Here is a 23,767-nt window from a genome sequence, read left to right on the forward strand (position 1 = left end):
TGACTAATCGAATATAATTGTCGGTTAAAAGTAAAGTCTAAACCATTTTCCTCGTGGGTTCGATCCCAACCTACAAGTTGGGTTCTTTACTTGATAACGATCGCTTATGCTTCTGAAAGGAGGTGTAATTTGAGCGTATCATGTTTCAATGATGGCTATTGAAGATGATCAAAATGTCTTCAGCTCAATTTTCTCTTTAATGGCTAAATTCGATTATAAAGAGGATCAAAATGAGGTAACTCTTCTCGATCTTAAAGATGATTTAGACTCTCTTCCCATTAAAAATTTGAGAAAACTTGTTGCTCTACTAATTGACTCAGTTGATGAACTGACCTATGAAAATTTGATGATGAGTGAAAAGTTGAGTCTGTGCGAAAATGAAAACTCAGTTCTTAATGCTCAAATGTCTGAAGTGAGTATTAGGATAGGTATCCTCGATACTGATAGTCAGGAACCTAGTGAGGGACCTGGTACCTCAGTAGGTGGAAAGAGAAAACTTAGCATCCTTGAGGAAGAACTGGAAGAAAAGCTTAAAATCCTTGAGTCCAAGTTAGTTGCTTCTCTTGAAACAAATTCTCAAATGAGAAAGGATTTGAGTAAGGTCAAAGAGGAGTTAAGCCATTCTCTAAAATGGACTGACTCCTCTAAGATACTCTTTAATCTGTCTAATCAGAGTTTCAATGGAAAGAAAGGGTTGGGACGCAGACCAATAGAACCCTCATAGCAAATATGTGTCTGTAGCTGACAATTTTTTGTGCACTCACTGTGGTCGAAATGGTCATTTGAAAGAGAAATGTGAGAGTCTAAGAAAAGCTAAAGAAAGGCATGTAAAATTTGTTAGCTCTAAAAATGATTTTAAAAAGGGACACAAGGGATCTGGTCCCCGTTATCATTTTAGCAAGAACACTTTACCTCCATGAACATAAAGGTTTCTCATTAAACCCTTTGACAGTTTTTGGGAACTCCGTTTGAAGTGAGTTTCTAAGTCTAATAAGTGATTCTTGTGCAAAAGAGAGGGAGCAGTCAATGTTGGTACATGTATAGTGGATGCTCAAGGCATATGACTGGAAATACTCTAAACTTCCTCTCTTTAAAAGCACACCAAGGTGGTGGTGTGTCATTTGGTGGTGGAAAGAAAGGTTTTATTCTTGGTATTGTCCAGATAGGAAGAACTGTAGATCATTCCATAGGCAGTGTACACTATGTGGATGGTCTAAAGTTTAATCTCTTAAGTGTGTTTCAAATTTGTGACAAGGGAAATGAAGTCAAGTTCATGTCTGAAAGGTGTGTGCTTACAAACTGTGCAACTAAGAAAATTGTAATGTCTGCAAAAAGAGTCAAGAATGTTTATGTTACTGATCTTGATTCCATAGAAGGAGATGACATGTCGTGCCTAAGTGCACAAGCTGATGATGTTGATCTGTGGTATAGACGGTTGGGTCATGTAGTAACTCTTTGCTGAACAATTAAACTTGTTGTAGGGGACCTGGTCAGCGGATTGCCGAGACTGAAGTTTGAAAATGACAAAATCTGTAATGCTTGTGCTAAAGGGAAACAGACTAAGTCATCATTCAAAGCCAAGAAGGGTATCAATACATCAAGACCTCTGGAGCTGCTTCACATGGACTTATGTTGACCTATCAGAATTCAAAGCAGGGGAGGTAAGAAATATATTCTTGTCATTGTTGATGATTTTTCCAGGTTTACGTGGAACCTGTTCCTGCGCACTAAAGATGAGACAACTGCAATCTTGATCACCTTTGCCAAAGCTATTCAAGTGAAGCTGAATTGCAAAATAGTCAATGTCAGATCAGATCATGGCACAGAGTTTGAAAACTCTCATTTATAAGGTTTTTTGCAGAACATGAAATAAATTACAACTTCTCAGCACCAAGAACCCCTCAGCAAAATGGAGATGTTGAAAGAAATAACAGAACCTTGGTGGACTCAGGGCTTGCTATGAATTTCTGGGCTGAAGCTGCCAACACTGCATGCTATGTGACTAATAGGTGCCTCATCAGATCTGTCATCAAGAAGACCCCCTATGAACTGTTAAACAGCAAAAAACCCTCTATTGCACACCTTAGGCCTTTTGGTTGCAAGTGCTTTGTGTTGAACAATGGAAAGGATGACCTAGGGAAATTTGATGCCAGAAGTGATGAGGGTGTATTTGTCAGTTATTGATCGACAAGCAAGGCATACAGAGCATTCAACAAAAGAACCCCTTGTATTGAGGAAAGTATGAATGTCAAGTTTGATGAATCAGGAACACTGAATGACCATAGTAAAGACTATGAGTTTGAAGAGCAGACAGGCCAGCAGAGGAATGATCAGACTACACAAGGAGAGGAATCTGGTGCTTCAGGAGAACCTGGTCCCTCAAATCCATTACAGGATGCTTTGCCTCCAAATCTTGAAGAAAGTGAAGGTGATTCTGATGCTGACAAAGAGGAAGAGATTACCAAGAAGTCCGGATGGAAACATCAATCCTCCCATCCACTAGACAATCTCATTTTCCCTCTTGATTCTGGAATTCAAACCAGATCAAAATCAAGAAATCTAGCAGAATTTTCAGCATTTATATCAAATATTGAGCCTAAAAACATCAAAGAAGCTCTCCAGGATGCAGACTGGGTAATCTCAATACAAGAGGAACTTCATCAGTTTGAAGGAAGCAAAGTGTGGCACCTGGTCCCCAGACCAGCGGACAGAACTAATATTGGGACCAGATGGGCGTTCAGAAACAAACTTGACGAGCATGGAACTATTACAAGAAACAAGTCAAGGCTTGTGGTCCAAGGGTACAACCAAGAAGAAGGAATTGATTATGATGAGACTTTTGCTCCTATTGCCAGAATGAAAGCTATCAGAATCCTAATTGCTTTTGCAGCCCACAAGGAGTTCAAGCTGTTTCAAATGTATGAGAAGAGTGCATTCTTGAATAGTTATCTGAAGGAGGAGGTGTATGTCAAGTAGCCCCCAGGCTTTGAAGAGACAGACTTCCCCAATCATGTACTAAAGTTGGATAAGGCTTTGTATGGGTTGAAACAAGCTCCTAGAGCTTGGTATGAACGCCTATCAAAGTTCTTGTTGAACAATGGGTACAAGAGAGGTAAAATAGACAATACTTTGTTCTTGAAATCGAGAGGTAAAAAATTGTTGATTGTGCAGGTGTATGTCAATGACATAATTTTTTTAGCTACCTCGGATTCTCTGTGCAAGGAGTTTCCTGAATTAATGAGTAGCGAGTTCGAGATGAGCATGATGGGAGAACTCACATTCTTTCTAGGCTTGGAGATCAAACAATCCTCTCAAGGCTCTTCAATATGCCAAGAGAAGTTCATCAAATAGCTGCTTAAGAAATTCAATCTCCTCGATTCAAAGGTGTTGGATACTCTCATGAGCACAAGTGTGAAGCTTGACTTGGATGAAGATGAAGTTGAGATAAATCAGACTATGTATAGGGGAATCATTGGGTCACTCTTGTATCTCACTGCAAACAGACCAGACATAGTCTTCAATGTACGGATGTGTGAAAGGTTTTAAGCTGCACCAAAGGAGTCACATCCAAAATGCTGCTAAACGAATACTGAGATACCTGAAGGGAAATCAGGACATGGTCCTCTTCTACCCAACAAGTGACTTACTTGATCTAATTGGTTTTGCAGATGCCGACTATGCAGGCTTTCTTGTAGATCGAAAGAATACATCAGGCATGGCACATTTTCTTGGATCATCACTGATTTCCTGAGGGACAGTGTTGAGAAGCAAAATGTGATGATGAAATTCTGCAAGACTGAAGATCAACTGGCTGACATCTTTACAAAGGCACTGAGTAAAGAATCCTTCATTAAGAACCAGATGAGGCTGGGGATGTACAGAATCACCTGATCCCCTGACAATTTGCACAAAAATCTTCTATTTTGATTATGTTAAAGAGGGTAGGTATCTATACTTGTTTAATGTTTGTCACTTAAGAATTCACTTCTGGTACCTTAATGCAGGTATACACTCATGGTGTGTTTAGCTGAAGGAAAGATATAACCATATAGACCTGGTCCTCATGAGGTTAGTATCACTTATGCTACATTGTCTGTAGGTCAACATCACTGCCACGCGTCTCTCGCCCATTCACCGCATCAATTTCAAGTGTCTTTTCACTTTAAAACCAAAGGTCGGTACTGTTAGGGACCCGATACCCTTTTAACTCTATCTAAAACTAAGTATCTAGAGAATCAAATTCTTCAAATCTCTTCAGTTATTTCCTTCTGATTCTCTAATTATTTTTCAAGTATCTTCTTTTCTATCCCAAAATGTCTAACTCCATCTCTTCTTCCCAGACTCTTATCTCCCGAGAAGTTGAAAACCTTAGTTCCTTCAACTTCTCCATACCCCTTCCAGATAAAACTCCTTTGACTCCAGTTTGTGGAGTTGGTGAAACGAGTGTCATAGCAGCAAATCGAGTCCAAACGGAAAGGGCAAGGAAAAAGAGGAGGGAAAGTATTGAACCTAAAAATCCTACCTCTACACCTTTCCCTATCAAATCTAGTGATACTGAGTCAGAGGATGTTGTTGCTTATGTGACTATGAAAAGAAAACAAAGTGAGAAAGAAAAGGTTAAATCAAAAGAAAGTTAGAAGAGTGCAAAGAAATCCCAGTGAAAAGGGAGAAAGTTAGTAAACAAGTAGCTGAAAAAATCAAAACTCGTAAAGGGACCAGGTCCTAGGGTGCAAAAACAAAGTGAAGAAAAGGAAATGACAAGGGAGGAGCGGATAACGGCAATGGAGAACCAAAAGGTTTTGAATGGCAGAGTCTTTGACCTTGACATCCTAACTAAATTTGGCATGTCAAATCTTCTTTATGTTGTCTCCATTCAAGATTGGAACAATCTCTTTGAACCACCAGTTCCGTACTTGCACAAACTTGAGGTACGTGAATTTTTCTACAAAATGGAACTTCTGGAAAGTGGTGGAATCGCGACTAATGTCAAGAATGTTGAAACATGTTTGGATGAAGAAATATTGGGTATCATTTTAGGGGTTCCTATGGAAGGAATTCGAACAATCGAAGGTTGTAAACCATCCAGTGACTTCACAAAACTTGCCACAAAAGGTGGAGATGTCAAGAATGCAGGGTTACCAAAAAGGTTTCTCAAAGGGGAATATCCGTTGATTTTTGAGTTCATCAACAAGGTGTTAGTGCCCAGAACTGAAAAGAGAACAGTGGCATCTGTTGCTGATCTTTTTCTCATGGAGAAGCTTGATGAACTTGAAGAGATCAACCTCTCTGCCATTATGCTGGAATGCGAGTGTGTTGAAGGAAAAGCTAGGGACAGATGTTCTAGAGCAGCAGGCTGCTCTTAAACGAGAAGTGACTGATCTTACTGAGATTCTGAATAACAAGGAGATTAAAATTGCTTCACTGAGGTATTACAAAAGGCGGTTTCGAGGGGACTTGGTACCAGCGATGGAAATGAGCAGGTGTTGCAAAATTTGAGGGATGAAAATGAAAGGCTGTTGAAGACAAATGCCTCACCCAGTGAGGAAGTTAAGGCTCTCAACATGCAACTTATCAAGGCTCATGAGGATGCAAATGAGCGTCTGTCTCTATTTATGCGCACCATCAATCCCCTTCCCCTTCCATCCTAAAAATGTCTTGTTTCCCTAGTTTCCCTCTTTGTTCTTCAATCCTGATTAATACTCTTGTGGATTTTGTTGTTTTGACTGACTACAGTGGTCAGTATTTGTGGTCTAATGTTATTTATGTTTCTGCCTTGTTCATGTGTGGTTTAATTTTCTTTTTATGCTTACATACACATGTACTGTGTGGCCTAAGGCCCTGAATTCTTTATTGTCTTGCATTTAACTTGAGTATGTTTACTGCTTCACCTTTTCAATGATGTCAAAAGGGGGAAGTTTTGTTGTAAAGTTAGTTGTGGAATAGGGGCACTCAACTAAGGGGGAACTGTGATTGTTAGGGGCACTGAACTAAGGGGGAACTATGGTTGTTACTGGTGCACTGACAAAGGGGGAATTTGTTATGTAATTGATTGAATGTGTTTGATCACTCACGTGAGGAGGTATGCAGGTTGTTTGTCATCATCAAAAAGGGGGAAATTGATAAGTGTGTATGTTCCTAGATGTTTTGATGATCTCCTCACAAGTGCAGAAACCTGGTCCTCTGCAGAGTATGTATACTCGTCCAGTTGTCAAAGTGTTGTACAGTTGTAAAAGTTGTCCGTGTATGGAAGTTGGTGAAGCTGCAGAGTACTTCACCAATCAGAAGAGGGGAGGTTGCTTGTACATTGGTAATATTTCTTCATGATATATATTCAACAACAAACAACAATATTACTCATTCATTCATAGAGAGAGTTTTTCAAGCTTCAAGAACAGTAAGGGATCTGATCGATTGCTTCAAGAGCTTCTTGTACCAGCTGTTACTTTGTTTGCTTGTAATAGTGCTTACATTGTAGGATTCGTTTCACTTGTGAAAAAAATGTTTCAAACTTGTGTGAATCATTGTAAGAACTAGGTTAAGGGTAACTTAGGGTCTTACTCTAAAGTCTATATTAATCGGTCAGGATTAGTATAGTGGGTGGTATTGTATCCGCTTAGCAAAGTCTAAGTTATCTAGGGGTGATAGCTTAGTGAGTAGTGTTGTATCTGCTCTGGCTCATCTAAGTAATAAGAGGTGTTACTTAGAGTCGGGATTAGCAGGCTAATCTCGGTTTGTAACTGGGTTTTACTTTTGCTTGAGAAGATTAGTGAAAAACAGTTCTAAAAGTCCTGGCAGGCCAGGTCGTGATTTTACTCTCTTGAGCAAGGAGGTTTCCACGTAAATTCTCTTGTCAATCTTTACTTTTCAGCACTTGTTCTCTACTGTTTTAGTTTCAACTGTGTTGAGGACCTGGTCCCATTGACACTGGTGGACGCATACATTTCAACAACATCCTATCTAACCAAAGAACAAATTAAGAGACGAATTTTTTTATCCCAGGATAACTTTCTCTGATCCATCACACCAAACGACCCCTAAGAATGCAAATCACAAATTACTCCTATAAAACACTAGAATATAGTTTACTCAAACTTAAGAAAACAAAAACTCAAATCAAATCAAAATATAAAGCGTAAATTACAAAGTGGAAGAAGATAAGAAGAAAAGCAGTTTGTAATGTGCTTTGCCTAGAAATGGCAATGGGGCAGGGCAGAAGTGGGGCAAGGCAGGTTGAAGGCAATGCGAGACGAAACAGGGTAAGTTGAAGGCGAAACGGAGTAGTTTGAAGGCAATGTAGGGCAGAGCAAGTTAAATAAATAAAAATAACTGGTAATGAAAAGAAATGAATAGTAAAATAAATATTTTTAAATTTTTAGTTTTTTCAAAGTCATCCAATTAGATTGTGCAAGCTAATTATTCATGATTTGATAAGTGACTTTCTAAACAAATAAAATATTTGGATTTAACTTTATATTATTTGCACTATTCAAACTAGGAACAAACTGTACGTTGGGGGTTTATATAGGGTGAGGCGAAGCGCATTGAAAAAGAAAATTTATGTGAGGTGGACTCAAGTCTTTGCAAGTTTACATGGATTGCCCTATAATCACTCTGTCCCACTCTGTTTGCCATCCCTAGCTTCGCCTGCTGAATGACTATTTTAAATAATAAATGATAATTGAATTATTTTAGATTTGAAAAATTTATTCATTAAATCTATAGATATTTTATCTTATTTCCTAAGCCACTCATATTTGTGTTGGTTAGGTCTACTACACTCACTACCAAAGAAAAATTCATTGTTAAGATTTGAATCAATTTTTTTTCATTTTTTTAATTAAAAATAAAAGGAGGTTGACCATGTCCATCCCACCTTAGTGAAGGAGAAGAGAAGTCTTTGATATTATTGATTAGATTACATTTCAATCGTCAATAATTTATTAAAAATAACTTTTTTACCTCAAGATAAAAATAAAACTTAAATAAATTTATTTATAAAATTATATTAAATTACATCGCATATATTATTGTTGTTGATTAAATTATATTTTGGGCTCCCTGACTGTGTAAGAGAGCACATGCTCCAAATGTAAACAAATTAATGGATTCCATTATTCAATGACAAAATGGCAGAAGGCTATATAATACACTCAAACACTTGTGGCTCAAAATAGATTTTCTTGATATTTTAAATTAATGCAGAAAAGGACACTCAAAATTCACGTTTAAAACATCACACATTTTTTAAGAATAATTTTAATTAAAGGTGTATTTTATTAAATTATTTTTATACTGTTCTTTAATATTAAGAGTGGTATGAAAAGAAAATACTCTCTTTCTTTATTTTTACTTCTATATTAAAAATAGTTGTCCAATAATTTTTATCTAGTTTGAAAAATCAAGAGATAATTTATCTTTTTGTGTCTATTTTACCATGTCTATTAAATACTATTTCTGTCCATTTTTAATTGTCATAGTTTCCTTTTTTAGAGTCAAACTATAAAAATTTTGACTAACATTTTACGATATATTTTTTCATCATATTGATATGCAAAAAATTACAATTTGTAGTATTTTTTGTATAGTTTTTTAATATCTAAATTTTTTGTTTAAAAAAATCAAATTAATGTAATCTAATTTAACTTTAAAAATTAGTCAAATTGACTTTCGAAAAGCGCAACATGACAAATAAAAGTGGACGGAAAGAGTACTATCCAATACTTCCTCTATTTCATATTAGTTGAATTTGTGAGGCAATGCACACTTATTAAGAAAAACATCTAAGGACATAATTTAAATCATACTATACACTATTGTCCTTCGTGAAATTATAAATATAACTTTGTAAGTAGTTAATTTATCTCCTAGAAAATATTAAACTTCATTAAATGTAAGGACAAATATGAAGAAAAAAAAATAAACATCCATTTTAAACTTTGAACAATAAAAAAAAACCCAAAGATTAAGTTAATATGAAATAGAGGGAGTATTTAATGTATTTCTCAAAGCATTAGGGTAATGTAATGATCACTACAAAAAAAAAGGTGAATTACATGAGGATTTTCATGGGGATTAGTATGAAAATTAGCAGGAAAATAAACTTTCATACTAATCCCTAAGAAATTTCCCACGTATCACGCTTTTCCTGTAGTGGATATTACTCCTATTATTTATTATTTCTTAAGATGTGTGTTAAGTCAATAATTAACAACTATTATTGGATAGATGGAGTAACAATATTTTTTTCATTTATTAAAACAAACCAGTAAATTGTAATTACTCCATCAGTTTATTTTTATGTATCTAATAAAATTTAACACAATACTTAAAAAAAATGAAGAGGATAAAATATAAAAATCAAGTAAAATAAAACAGAATTTATATCATATTTTTGTGGTGCTCCTCTTCTCTTATCCATAGTAAATATAAAACCTTATCCCATGTGACTTGTGAGTAAAATTAAGTATGATATGGTCCCTCCATTTCAATTTGCCGCATCACTTCAAGTAGATTTTTTTTTTTACATGGTACGATTATATTGTTCATGAAAAAATATGTTTTTTTTAATTTAAAAAAAGGTAGTTTTTAGTGTTTTGCAATGAGAGGGATGGGGGTGTGGGGCGTGGAGCCTCGGGGATGACTAGAGTGAGATGTTCGAACGGTAAGTCTTGGGGGTGGTAGGTGAGCGGAAAAATACATTAAATATAGACCTTGTTATTAAATACTATGCAATATTTAATATATTTTTTAAAGTATAAGTTTAATATATATGCAAAGGGTAATGTAACAATATTACCTTGATTATTTATTGTTTCTTAAGGTGTGTTAAGTTACTAGTGGACAACTATTATTAGACATAGGAAGTAACAATACTTTTATGATTTAGTAAAAGGAAAAAATACATAAATGCACAACTTATTTTATAGTACCATATTCTTTACAAAAATTATAAAAATTCCTACCCTCTCCTATTCTCGGATACATCACTCTTACACGATGTATTGGGAGGTGTTGTATCACGATGTAATGTATAGTGACAGGTGTGTCTTATATCAACAAAGGTAGTGTATCGAAACGTTGAGCGATGTATTGGGATCGGACATGTGTGTCTTGTATCAACAAATATAATGTATCGGGACGCGATGTATCGGACGTTGAGTTATGTATCCAACATTGGGACACGATGTATCGAGACATTGAGTGATGTGTCTGATATCGAGACGCGATGTATCACGACGTTAAGTGATGTATCCAAAGTTCTTAAATTTTAAGAGATTTTTGTAATTTGAAAAAGAGTAGAAATAGAATGCAATTAGCTCTTAACACTATTAGATTGTAATATCTATTACCCCTTCTGTTCATTTCAGTTTCCTCATATTTGTTGCACCGACACCTTAAATTATAGTAGTAGATCTTTTTTTTTTTATATGTTACGATTTCTTTTAAGAAAAATAAATTAGTCTTTAATGTTTTTGTAATGAGAGAGATGGGGTTGTGGGGGCTCGAGGGTGATGGGGGTGGGCGTGGAGCCTCGGGGATGATAGGAGTGAGATGTTCAAACGGTAAGTTTTGGGGCTGTAGGTGAGTGGAAATATACGATAAATATAGACCTTGTTTTTTCTCTCATAATTTAGTTTCATATTTTCATTAAGAAAGTTATTTTTCTCACTTTTAAGAAACTTATTTTTTTAAAAGAAAATGTTTTTTCAAAATATTTATCTAACTAAACATGAAAAAGTAAAAGACAATTTTCAAAACGTAACATTTCAAGCTCTAATATAATTTATTGTCAATCCAAATAATTCCACAATATATTAGATGTTATAACAATATATTATGTTTGTTACGTCTTTAATAAGAACTTTCGAATTCAAAATCTAAAAATGAAATTTTTCTCAGAAGAAAATGTCAAGTTATTTTACAAAGTATAAATAAAATTATCTTTTTATTTGATTTGTTACAAAATCAACCCCTCAATTCTTGATCGGGAGGGTACACCCAGAAGTCTTTACCCTTCCATCCCAATTCATTGTTTTTGTATGAGAAAACACATAAAGTCACCATTGAAATTGTCTCGAATTTTCAAAAAGACACCTTAACTTAACAATTGTTCTATTACCCCACTAAAGTTTTTAATATCTTTGTAAAAGGGTCATTTTGACCCATTTCCTCACCTGGGTTGTAAACACGCACAACAGGCGCGTGAAGCAGTGTATTCACTGCGAATAACCAATTTACAAGTGACACGTGTCACTTGTTTTTTTATTAATTAAGGCAGAAGTACTCACTACCCCTGAACTTGAAGCTTTTTATACGGTGTACACCTAAACTAAATTTCGTTTTAATTACCCCCCGAACTTGTTTATTCCTCCGTCGCGTACACCTTTATTGTCCGATCACTCCAATCGTGTCTACACGCGCATGACACCTAGATAAATATTAGCCACCTGGATAAATATTAGCCACCTGGATAAATTTTAGCCACCTAGATAATTAAATGTCAAACTTTGTCACCTAGATTAAAACTTCCGGACTAATCACTAAACCTCTCACTAAGCTCTAACTTTTGGTAAGAAGTGTAATCGACGGACGAACTTTTGGCTCTCTAAGAAGTGTAATTGACGGAGTAAAGGATAGATTTCGCGGATCTCTTTCTGGATTTGGGTAAGTTGCAGTTCTTAGACGTGAAGGCTTGTTCGATTTCGTGACGTGTTTGGTCGATTGATCGATTTTCTTTCGATCTTGTCTGAAATTGTTACCAAGTAAGTGATTATCCACTCTTATAATGTGTTATTGTTTGTTTCATTTACTTTTTCATTTATATTTTGCCCTATTTTTCGTTTAAGATTTTGCCGTAATTTGACTAGGGTTTCGCCATAGTTTCCGATTAAGTTTCCGATTAGGGATTATATAGTTTTCAACTAGAATTTTCACTTAATGACTGTACTATTATGAAGTCGTTCAGCTTATGCATGCATGAGTATTAGGGTTTCTGGTAATTAGTTCAAAAAATTAGGGCTTTTTAGTAAAATTAAGATTCTATGGTTTTTATTTCAATATTCTATTTTGGTATTGTTAAATGGTGGGGTATTTTGTAATTTCCTTATGTATATTTGTATGATGTTGAGTAATATGGCTACTAAGTACCAATTATGTTTTGTATTGTTTATTATAATTTCCTTGTATAATTGTATGCTTATGAGTTAAATTTGGTTTTGTTGCTTTTGTTTTAGTGTTGTTGCCTCTGTTTTGGTCTCTGTTTTGGTGTTATTGTATATTTTTTGGTGTTGTTGCTTCTGTTTTGATGTTGTTGTCTCTGTTTTGGTGTTATTGTATGTTTTTTGGTGTTGTTGCCTCTATCTTGTTGTTGTTGCCTATATTGATTGTTAATGGTGGTTATTATAGGTTGACACTATGGCTACTACGTACCTCAATTTAAGGTTCAAATTTGGGGGTATCTTGGTGAGTGAGGTAGGTCCAATATATGTTGGGGGTAGGACTAAATATGTAGAGAATGTGGATGCAGATCATTTGTCAATTCCTGAACTTGCAGATTATGCTAAGTCTTTTGGGATTAGTAAGTTGGGGAAAACTTATGCTAAGTCTCTAGGGGGTGATCTGGAGGAATTAAAAAATGACATGGACATTTGTAACATTGCATTATTTATGCATGATGGGGACACAATAGATATTTATGTGTGTGATGATGTAACATCCGACAATTTAAGTGGCTTTGAAGGAGCTTGAAATTTGGAAATAGTCTTTTTTTTTTGGAAAAATTTGAAAAAAAAAAAAAAAGATCTGGAAATTTGGCTAAGTGTGGAAATCAGTGAGTTTTGGCCAACTTTGAGTAGTCGTAACTCCTAGCTCAGGATGATTTAGGAGTAGTTCCAGTTATGGTTGCGAAGCTCGTGGATCGATCTTTCCAACGCCACCGAGTTTGCTCGATTCTGAGTTCGTATGAGGGAGTTATGCCCTTTAGAAGTTGGGCAGTTGGAAGGGAAATCCGTCCGGAAAATTAAGGGCATTTTGGTCTTTTCACAAATCATTTCTTTTGAGCTCATAATGTTGTATTAGGCTGATCTTTGGACCATTTTGCCCCATTTTGAAAGAAAAAGAGTTAGGGTTCTTGAGATTGAAGAAGAGAAGAAGGAGAAGAAGAGAACAAAGAGGAGATCAACAAGATCATTGTGGATTTTCGTCGGGGGTGATCCCTATCAAGGTATGTGAGTTTTCGTGTGGGTTGATCCTTTCCCTCCCACACACTAAGTTTATTCTATGATTTGAGAAAAGATTGGAATTGTTGTTGAAGTGTTGAAGTTGTTAGTTGTTGTTGATGTTGGTGGTGGTGTTGTTGAAGTTATTGTTCGTTGTGAGACATGATTAGGTTGTGTATTTAAGTTGAAACCTATTGTATGATTGAGGGAATTATGATTCTAAGAGTTGTGACCCTTTTGAAGTTGAATCACCATCAATTCCCAGAAAGTTTTGGCTGTCGATCCCGATCTACGGATGTGACCTACGGACCGTAGATCGATTGACGGTCCGTACTGGTCAACCGTCAATCGAGACAGAAGATGAGTTCTTGGGCATCGATCTACGGGCACGACCTACGGTCTGTAACCTGACCTACGGACCGTAAGTTCGGACCGTAGGTCAACACTTAGTCTTTTTTTTTAAAATGAATTCTGGGGAAGTTTCTGACGCGATCTACGGACTTGCAGGACGGACCGTAAGTCCATCTACGGTCCGTCGATGGCGTCCGTAGGTGCCATCTGTGTCACCAGAAATCTAAAGTCTCAGTCAAATTTCCCCATTCCTTTTCTCACTTTCTCATGCATGTTTCAAAGTATTATACCTATGTTTTACAGTTGTTTCCGACACTCCAAGGTACGCCTAAGCATTCAAGAATCCCTCCATAACATGTGATCGAACACCTTGAATTCATAATTTCGATTCAAGGAAAGATAGTTCAAAGTCAAGTGAATTTAGAAGTCAAGAAAAAGAGTATAGAGTTTCAAGTCGAGTAAGAGTCTCAGTTTTAAGTTAAGTCAGGAGTTTAAAGTTGAGTTCATTTCTCAAAGTTAGTAGGGAACTATGTATTCCCAAAGAAGTTTTAAAGAAATGTCTTTACATTTGAATAAGGTTGGAAACTGAGATTTCCAAAGGGGCCTTCGGGCTAGTTTTGAGTAAGTATCTCATATCAGCAGGAATAAATATGTTTTAAAAACATAAGAGTCAGTACATTTTTGGGAGTAGTATCGAGCACCGAATTGGGGGAGCGTTCAAAGAACCCACAGCCCCCATAGAACCATGTTATCCACCATGGGAAGAAAAGGATCATACTTTTTAGATGAATCCTTTTCATATTAGACTAGTGGATCCATTAGGCAGTTCAGGTCTTATACTTTTGGCCGGGTATAAGATGCTCTGGCAGCGTGAGGTCGATCGCTGTATCATCACTATAGCTCTTATGTGATGGTTGTCGGTTAGAGAGGCTCCCACATCAGCTATTATATTTTCATATGCAGAGATTATTGTATTTTTATATACATCAGTTCATTGTATTTCTATATACATTTCAGGCTTATTGTATCTTTGTATACATAAAGAGTTTATAGCATGTTTTAAACAGTCTTTCTTTATATCGCACTTGTTTTAAAATTGCCTTATATTGAAAGAAGTCAGTCAGGTTGAGTTGAGTTGAGCCAGGTAAGCTATTCAGTTTCTTCTAGATTTTCCTTCTAGCCTTTGTTGCTTAGTTTTCCAGCTCGCATACTCGTACATTCCATGTACTGATGCCAGTTGGCCTGCATCGTTTGATGATGCAGATTCAGGTACCCCAGATCAGCATCTTGCACGTCGTTGATCCAGCTGAGCACTCCAGAGTCAGTGGTGAGCCTCCTTGCATTCCGGAGGAATCGATTATTTTGGTGTTCTTTGTTTTTATTGGGATGTTGCGGGGTCTGTCCTAACATCCATTTCAGTATTTTTAGAGGCTTCATAGACAGACCGTCAGTCAGTTAGTTTTGAGTCTCTCATCTATATATATATGTAAATATTCTATTTTGAGATTCGAGTTGCCTTTATGGCCATATTTTATAAGTTAAGTTGTTTTGGAATGTTGCATTGTATTGAGTTATTCTGTTGAGGTTTCCGCTGAGTTAAGAAAGCCAGGCCAAGGGTTCGCTTGGGGCCAGAAATGGTCTCCGGGTGCCGGTCCCGCCCAGGGTGTAAGCTCGGGGCGTGACAAACTTGGTATCAGAGCAAAGAGTTCAAGAGTCCTAGGGAGTCTATGAAGTCATGTCTGTAGAGTCCTAGTTATCGGTGTGAAGCACGCCACATCTATAATTGGGGGCTGCAACATTTAGGAAGATTTCTCATTCTTTCACACTCATTTCATGCGTTAGAGTTGATCTCTAAAAAGTTTCCTTCTAATTCACGCTTGCGCGTGTTTTAGATAGTCATGCCTCCACGAAGAGTTGGCAGAGGGCGTCTTCCCAGATGCTATGTTAATGAGCAAGAGTTACCTGATGCACCTAGAGTGCAAGATCATGGGGAAGTTTCTAATGCCGAGTTCAGAGAGGCAATTAGAATGTTGAGTCAAGTTGTAGCTAATCAGATTGGTCAGCAAAGGGGAGCTCGACAGGAAGGAGCTGACACTTCTAGGATTCGTGAGTTCTTGGGAATGAATCCTCCGAGTTTCATGGGTTCGAGCACTACTGAGGATCCAGAGGATTTCATTGAGGAGTTGAAGAAGATTTTTGATGTGATGCATATGGCAGATACTGAGCGGGTTGAACTAGCTGCGTATCAGCTGAAGGATGTTGCCAGAACATGGTTTGACCAGTGGATAAGGGGTAGAGTTGAGAATGCACCACCTGCGAGTTGGGCCCGTTTTGAAGAAGCTTTCTTGGGGCATTTCTTTCCTCGAGAATTGAAACAGGCTAAGGTACGTGAGTTCCTCACACTTAAGCAGGAGTCCTTGAGTGTTCATGAGTACAGTCTGAAGTTCACACAACTATCCCGCTATGCTCCGGAGATGGTTGCGGACATGAGGAATAGAATGAGCTTGTTTGTTGCGGGGCTGTCTCGGTTGTCAAGCAAGGAAGGTAGGGCTGCAATGCTTATCGGGGACATGGATATATCAAGGTTGATGGTTTATGTGCAGCAGGTTGAGGAAGAGAAGCTGAGGGACAGAGAAGAGTTCAGAAGCAAGAAAGCTAGGATCGGGAACGAGTCCAGGAAGCAGAGAGGAAATTCAAACCATTCCTCCATTCAGCAAAGGCAACAGGGACCTGCTCCATCATTTGCTAGAGCACCTTCACCCAGATACAGAGGTGAATTTAATGTTCAAAATTCGAAGGACGTCAGGGCTAGACCAGCACAATCTTCGGGTAGTGTGGCGCAAGGGAGTAGTAAGCCTCCGGTCTGCGCCAAATGTGGTAGGAACCACTCAGGTATTTGTCGAGAGGGCTCCCTTGGTTGTTTCAAGTGTGGTCAGAATGGGCATTTCATACGAGAGTGTCCAAAGAATAGGCAGGGTAATGGAGGCAATAAAGCACAGTCTTCTTCAGTTGTTCCACCAGGCAGGACGGCACCTAGAGGAGTTACTTCTAGTGTAGGTGGAGGAGCCAACCGCCTTTATGCTATCACCAGTCGCCATGAGCAAGAGAATTCTCCGAATGTTGTAACTGGTATGATCAAAGTCTTTGCTTTTAATGTGTATGCTTTGCTAGACCCAAGAGCAAGTTTATCGTTTGTAACTCCTTATGTTGCAAATCAGTTTGAGGTTCTTCCTGAAAGACTTTGTGAACCCTTTTGTGTTTCTACACCTATTGGGGAGTCTATTCTAGCAGAAGGAGTTTATCGTGATTGTCCTGTTTCTATCAATCACAAGAGCACCATGGTTGATTTGTTTGAGTTAGACATGGTAGATTTTGATGTCATTCTAGGTATGGATTGGCTTCATGCTTGTTATGCATCGATAAATTGTAGAACTCGAGCAGTCAAGTTTCAGTTTCCGAATGAGCCAGTCATAGAGTGGAGTAGCAGTTCAGCAGTGCCTAAGGGTCGTTTTATTTCGTACCTTAAGGCAAGAAAGTTAGTTTCGAAGGGTTGTATCTATCACTTAGTCCGAGTTCATGACTCTAGTGTTGAGATACCGCATTTCCAGTCAGTTCCTATAGTAAGAGAGTTTCCAGAAGTTTTTCCTGATGATCTACCCGGAATTCCTCCTGAGAGAGAAATAGATTTCGGCATAGATCTCATTCCAATACTCGTCCTATCTCAATTCCGCCATATAGAATGGCACCAGCAGAGTTGAAAGAGTTGAAGGAGCAGTTGAAAGATCTCCTAGATAAGGGTTTCATTCGACCAAGTGTCTCGCCTTGGGGCGCTCCGGTTTTGTTTGTGAGAAAGAAAGATGGTTCCCTTAGAATGTGTATAGACTACCGCCAGTTGAATAAGGTTACCATCAAGAACAAGTACCCTCTTCCGAGGATTGATGATCTTTTTGATCAGCTTCAGGGTGCCACTTGTTTTTCAAAGATTGACCTCCGATCAGGCTATCATCAGTTAAGGGTAAGGGAATGTGATATCCCAAAGACAGCTTTCAGAACCAGGTATGGTCATTATGAGTTTTTGGTCATGTCATTTGGTTTGACCAATGCGCCCGCAGCTTTCATGGATTTGATGAATAGAGTCTTCAAACCTTATTTAGATATGTTTGTTATTGTCTTTATTGATGATATACTAGTTTATTCAAGGAATGAAGAAGATCATGCTAGTCATCTCAGAACAGTTCTTCAGACTTTGAAAGACAAGGAGTTGTATGCCAAGTTCTCTAAGTGTGAGTTTTGGCTTAAGTCTGTGGCATTCCTAGGCCACATTGTGTCCGGTGATGGAATTAAAGTTGATACTCGGAAAATTGAGGCAGTGCAAAATTGGCCTAGACCCACATCTCCAACTGAAATTAGGAGTTTCTTGGGATTAGCTGGCTATTATAGAAGGTTTGTTGAAGGGTTCTCGACTATTGCATCTCCTTTGACAAAGTTGACTCAGAAGACGGTGAAATTTCAATGGTCCGAAGCTTGTGAGAAAAGCTTTCAGGAATTGAAAAAGAGATTGATTACAACTCAGTTTTGACGCTACCAGAAGGTACTCAAGGTCTTGTGGTGTATTTGATGCATCTAGAATTGGTTTGGGTTGTGTCTTAATGCAGAATGGCAAAGTTATAGCTTATGCCTCCAGACAGTTGAAGGTTCATGAGAAGAACTACCCAACCCATGACTTAGAGCTAGCTGCTGTAGTATTTGCTTTGAAGATATGGCGTCATTACTTGTATGGTGTGCATGTCGACATTTTCACTGATCACAAGAGCCTTCAATATGTGCTTACTCAGAAAGAGCTTAATCTCAACAGCGTAGGTGGTTAGAGTTACTCAAGGATTATGACCTGAGCATTCTTTACCACCCAGGTAGGGCTAATGTTGTTGCTGATTCTTTGAGCAGGTTGTCTATGGGTAGCACCGCCCATATTGAAGAAGGAAGGAGAGAGTTAGCAAAAGATGTGCACAGACTAGCATGCCTGGGAGTCAGATTTACAGATTCCGCAGAGGAGGAATAGCGGTGACGAGCAGGGCCGAGTCATCATTAATGTCAGAAGTGAAAGAAAAGCAAGATCAAGATCCCATTTTGCTTGAGTTGAAGGCAAATGTTCAGAAGCAAGGAGTATTAGCTTTTGAACAAGGGGGAGATGGTGTATTAAGATATCAAGGTAGAATGTGTGTACCAATGGTAGATGGACTCCAAGAAAAGATTATGGAGGAAGCTCATAGCTCCCGATATTCCGTTCATCCAGGTTCCACCAAGATGTATCGTGATTTGCGTGAAGTTTATTGGTGGAATGGCATGAAGAAGGGCATTGCTGAGTTTGTTGCTAAGTGTCCAAATTGCCAACAAGTGAAAGTTGAACACCAAAGGCCCGGTGGTTTGGCTCAGAGGATAGAACTTCCAGAGTGGAAGTGGGAGATATCAATATGGATTTCATCACAGGGTTGCCGAGGTCTCGCAGACAACATGATTCTATTTGGGTAATTGTCGACCGAATGACAAAGTCAGCTCATTTTCTACCGGTAAAGACTACCAATACAGCAGAAGATTATGCCAAGTTGTATGTTCAAGAGATAGTGAGACTTCATGGAGTCCCAATCTCCATTATTTCAGATAGAGGTGCACAGTTTACTGCACAGTTCTGGAAATCTTTTCAGAAGGGCTTGGGTTCAAAGGTGAACTTAAGTACTGCCTTTCACCCTCAGACTGATGGACAAGCCGAGCGCACTATTCAGACCTTAGAGGATATGTTGAGGGCTTGTGTAATCGATTTCAAAGGTAGTTGGGATGATCACCTACCTCTAATTGAATTTGCCTACAACAACAGTTATCACTCTAGCATCCAGATGGCTCCATATGAAGCTCTTTATGGGAGAAGATGTAGATCTCCTATTGGATGGTTTGAAGTTGGTGAAACACAGTTGATAGGACCAGATTTAGTACACCAAGATATGGAGAAAGTGAAAGAGATTCAAGAGAGGTTGAAAACGGTACAGAGTCGTCAGAAATCCTACACTGATGTTAGAAGAAGGGCGTTAGAGTTTGAAGTAGATGATTGGGTATATTTGAAGGTTTCACCCATGAAAGGCGTTATGAGGTTTGGTAAGAAGGGGAAACTCAGTCCCCGGTATATTGGACCTTACCGCATAGCCAAGAGGATTGGCAATCTTGCTTATGAGTTGGAGTTACCACAGGAACTAGCAGCGGTTCATCCGGTATTTCACATCTCCATGTTGAAGAAGTGCATAGGCGATCCTTCATTGATCCTACCGACTGAAAGTATAAAGATCAATGATAACTTATCTTTTGAGGAGATTCCTGTTCAAATTTTAGATCGGAAAGTTCGTAGGTTGAGAACAAAGGATGTAGCCTCAGTTAATGTCCTTTGGAAGAACCAATTAGTTGAGGAAGCTACTTGGGAAGCCGAAGAAGACATGAAGAAGAGATATCCATATCTCTTTGAATCCGCAGATCAAGGTATTAATTTCCTTCTTAGTGCTCTTTTAATTATAATGAGCATGTTGTTGTTGTTGTTGCATTTGCATGGTTGTTTGTTGGGTGTTGAGTTGATGTTACACCCTTAGCCCTATAAGAGTAACCTCATTCGAGGACGAATGTTCCCAAGGGGGAGATATTGTAACATCCGACAATTTAAGTGGCTTTGAAGGAGCTTGAAATTTGGAAATAGTCTTTTTTTTTTGGAAAAATTTGAAAAAAAAAAAAAAAAGATCTGGAAATTTGGCTAAGTGTGGAAATCAGTGAGTTTTGGCCAACTTTGAGTAGTCGTAACTCCTAGCTCAGGATGATTTAGGAGTAGTTCCAGCTATGGTTGCGAAGCTCGTGGAGCGATCTTTCCAACGCCACCGAGTTTGCTCGATTCTGAGTTCGTATGAGGGAGTTATGCCCTTTAGAAGTTGGGCAGTTGGAAGGGAAATCCGTCCGGAAAATTAAGGGCATTTTGGTCTTTTCACAAATCATTTCTTTTGAGCTCATAATGTTGTATTAGGCTGATCTTTGGACCATTTTGCCCCATTTTGAAAGAAAAAGAGTTAGGGTTCTTGAGATTGAAGAAGAGAAGAAGGAGAAGAAGAGAACAAAGAGGAGATCAACAAGATCATTGTGGATTTTCGTCGGGGGTGATCCCTATCAAGGTATGTGAGTTTTCGTGTGGGTTGATCCTTTCCCTCCCACACACTAAGTTTATTCTATGATTTGAGAAAAGATTGGAATTGTTGTTGAAGTGTTGAAGTTGTTAGTTGTTGTTGATGTTGTTGGTGGTGTTGTTGAAGTTATTGTTCGTTGTGAGACATGATTAGGTTGTGTATTTAAGTTGAAACCTATTGTATGATTGAGGGAATTATGATTCTAAGAGTTGTGACCCTTTTGAAGTTGAATCACCATTAATTCACAAAAAGTTTTGGCTGTCGATCCCGATCTACGGACGTGACCTACGGACCGTAGATCGATTGACGGTCCGTACTGGTCAACCGTCAATCGGGACAGAAGATGGGTTCTTGGGCATCGATCTACGGGCACGACCTACGGTCCGTAACCTGACCTACGGACCGTAAGTCCGAACCGTAGGTCAACACTTAGTCTTTTTTTTTTAAAATGAATTCTGGGGAAGTTTCTGACGCGATCTACGGACCTGCAGGACGGACCGTAAGTCCATCTACGGTCCGTCGATGGCGTCCGTAGGTGCCATCTGTGTCACCAGAAATCTAAAGTCTCAGTCAAATTTCCCCATTCCTTTTCTCACTTTCTCATGCATGTTTCAAAGTATTATACCTATGTTTTACAGTTGTTTCCGACACTCCAAGGTACGCCTAAGCATTCAAGAATCCCTCCATAACATGTGATCGAACACCTTGAATTCATAATTTCGATTCAAGGAAAGATAGTTCAAAGTCAAGTGAAGTTAGAAGTCAAGAAAAAGAGTATAGAGTTTCAAGTCGAGTAAGAGTCTCAGTTTCAAGTTAAGTCAGGAGTTTAAAGTTGAGTTCATTTCTCAAAGTTAGTAGGGAACTATGTATTCCCAAAGAAGTTTTAAAGAAATGTCTTTACATTTGAATAAGGTTGGAAACTGAGATTTCCAAAGGGGCCTTCGGGCTAGTTTTGAGTAAGTATCTCATATCAGCAGGAATAAATATGTTTTAAAAACATAAGAGCCAGTACATTTTTGGGAGTAGTATCGAGCACCGAATTGGGGGAGCGTTCAAAGAACCCACAGCCCCCATAGAACCATGTTAGCCACCATGGGAAGAAAAGGATCATACTTTTTAGATGAATCCTTTTCATATTAGACTAGTGGATCCATTAGGCAGTTCAGGTCTTATACTTTTGGCCGGGTATAAGATGCTCTGGCAGCGTGAGGTCGATCGCTGTATCATCACTATAGCTCTTATATGATGGTTGTCGGTTAGAGAGGCTCCCACAGCAGCTATTATATTTTCATATGCAGAGATTATTTTATTTTTATATACATCAGTTCATTGTATTACTATATACATTTCAGGCTTATTGTATCTTTGTATACATACAGAGTTTATAGCATGTTTTAAGCAGTCTTTCTTTATATCGCACTTGTTTTAAAATTGCCTTATATTGAAAGAAGTCAGTCAGGTTGAGTTGAGTTGAGCCAGGTAAGCTATTCAGTTTCTTCTAGATTTTCCTTCTAGCCTTTGTTGCTTAGTTTTCCAGCTCGCATACTCGTACATTCCATGTACTGATGCCAGTTGGCCTGCATCGTTTGATGATGCAGATTCAGGTACCCCAGATCAGCATCTTGCACGTCGTTGATCCAACTGAGCACTCCAGAGTCAGTGGTGAGCCTCCTTGCATTCCGGAGGACTCGATTATTTTGGTGTTCTTTGTTTTTATTGGGATGTTGCGGGGTCTGTCCTAACATCCATTTCAGTTTTTTTAGAGGCTTCATAGACAGACCGTCAGTCAGTTAGTTTTGAGTCTCTCATCTATATATATATGTAAATATTCTATTTTGAGATTCGAGTTGCCTTTATGGCCATATTTTATAAGTTAAGTTGTTTTGGAATGCTGCATTGTATTGAGTTATTCTGTTGAGGTTTCCGCTGAGTTAAGAAAGCCAGGCCAAGGGTTCGCTTGGGGCCAGAAATGGTCTCCGGGTGCCGGTCCCGCCCAGGGTGTAGGCTCGGGGCGTGACAGATGACACTATTCTGGAGGATGTGGGTCCCAGTGAAGGTCAAAATAGTCAATTTGTAAGTCAAGTGGTTGAGTCTTTTAATGCACATGGGGAATCTGATAATTCTTTAACTGCACAGCCAAAAAAATTAGATCTAGGATTAGGTTCCTCTTCTTCCTTTCCATCTAGTGAAAGAGTTAAGAATGATGGGGTTGCAAGGGTCCAACAAGAAACTGATGATGATTATTCTTCAATAGATTGGACTGATACTGAAGAAGAAGGTGAACCTACTGTCCAACAAGGAACTGAACCTTCTATTTAAGAAGAAGTTGAACCAAGTGTCCAAGAAAATGCAGAGGAAGACATAGACAGTGATTCTATTTGTTCTGACCAGTCTATTGACTATGGAAGTGATGTGCATGAGAAATTGAGGATTGCTAAGGTAGATGTGAGAAAGTTTAAAGAAAGTAAGAGGAGAAAGAAGAGGGAAAAAACAAAAGGGTTTTAAGGTGAAGTTGGACTTGATGAAGGGTATGAGGATATTGAAAAAGGCAAAAAAAAATTCAAGGGTAAGCTATCAGAGGATGAGCCATACTATGACAGTTCTGATTGTGATAGTTTTCAAAGTGATGAAGAAGAACCTGTTTCTGATGATGAACTTGAATGAGGGAGTTTAAGGGGAAGAAAGAAGAGTAATAGAGTGATATATGATTCTACTTGTGATGTTGTAATATGGCAATGTGGTAGTGTAAAGGAATTTAGAGAGGCAGTTACAAAATATGCTATAAAAAAAGGAGTTGAGTTAGACAAGTATATGAATGAGAGTACTAGAGTAAGAGTCAAGTGTAAAAGTGGTTGTCCATGGTTGTTGTATGCAAGCAAAGAAGGGAGGAGTGAGAACTTCACTATCAAGACATACAACCCAAGGCACAGATATACCAGGACCACCAATAATATTTTGTGTAATTCAAAATTTTTATGTAAGTATCTGAAA

At 38.2% G+C, this 23,767-nt stretch overlaps 1 protein-coding gene across 3 annotated transcripts in view; it reads left to right on the top strand.

Moving 5' to 3' along the window:
- The window catches only part of LOC125815695 (protein NSP-INTERACTING KINASE 3-like), a 451,704-nt gene that overhangs the window by 358,205 nt on the left and 69,732 nt on the right, over positions 1 to 23,767 (top strand). The window contains exon 1 of one of the 3 annotated variants that reach the window (XM_049495253.1): positions 13,322 to 13,326. The exons of 1 other annotated variant lie outside the window; for it this stretch is intronic. The gene's annotated coding sequence lies outside the window, so the exon portion shown is untranslated. Of the gene's footprint in view, positions 1 to 13,321; positions 13,327 to 20,863; positions 20,869 to 23,767 lie in introns of those variants that run through there. One more of the 3 variants, XM_049495261.1, reaches the window with a different exon arrangement.

This window comes from Solanum verrucosum, unplaced genomic scaffold, assembly GCF_900185275.1.
Source record: "Solanum verrucosum unplaced genomic scaffold, falcon-dt-bn FXZP01000085.1, whole genome shotgun sequence".
Lineage (NCBI taxonomy): Eukaryota > Viridiplantae > Streptophyta > Magnoliopsida > Solanales > Solanaceae > Solanum > Solanum verrucosum.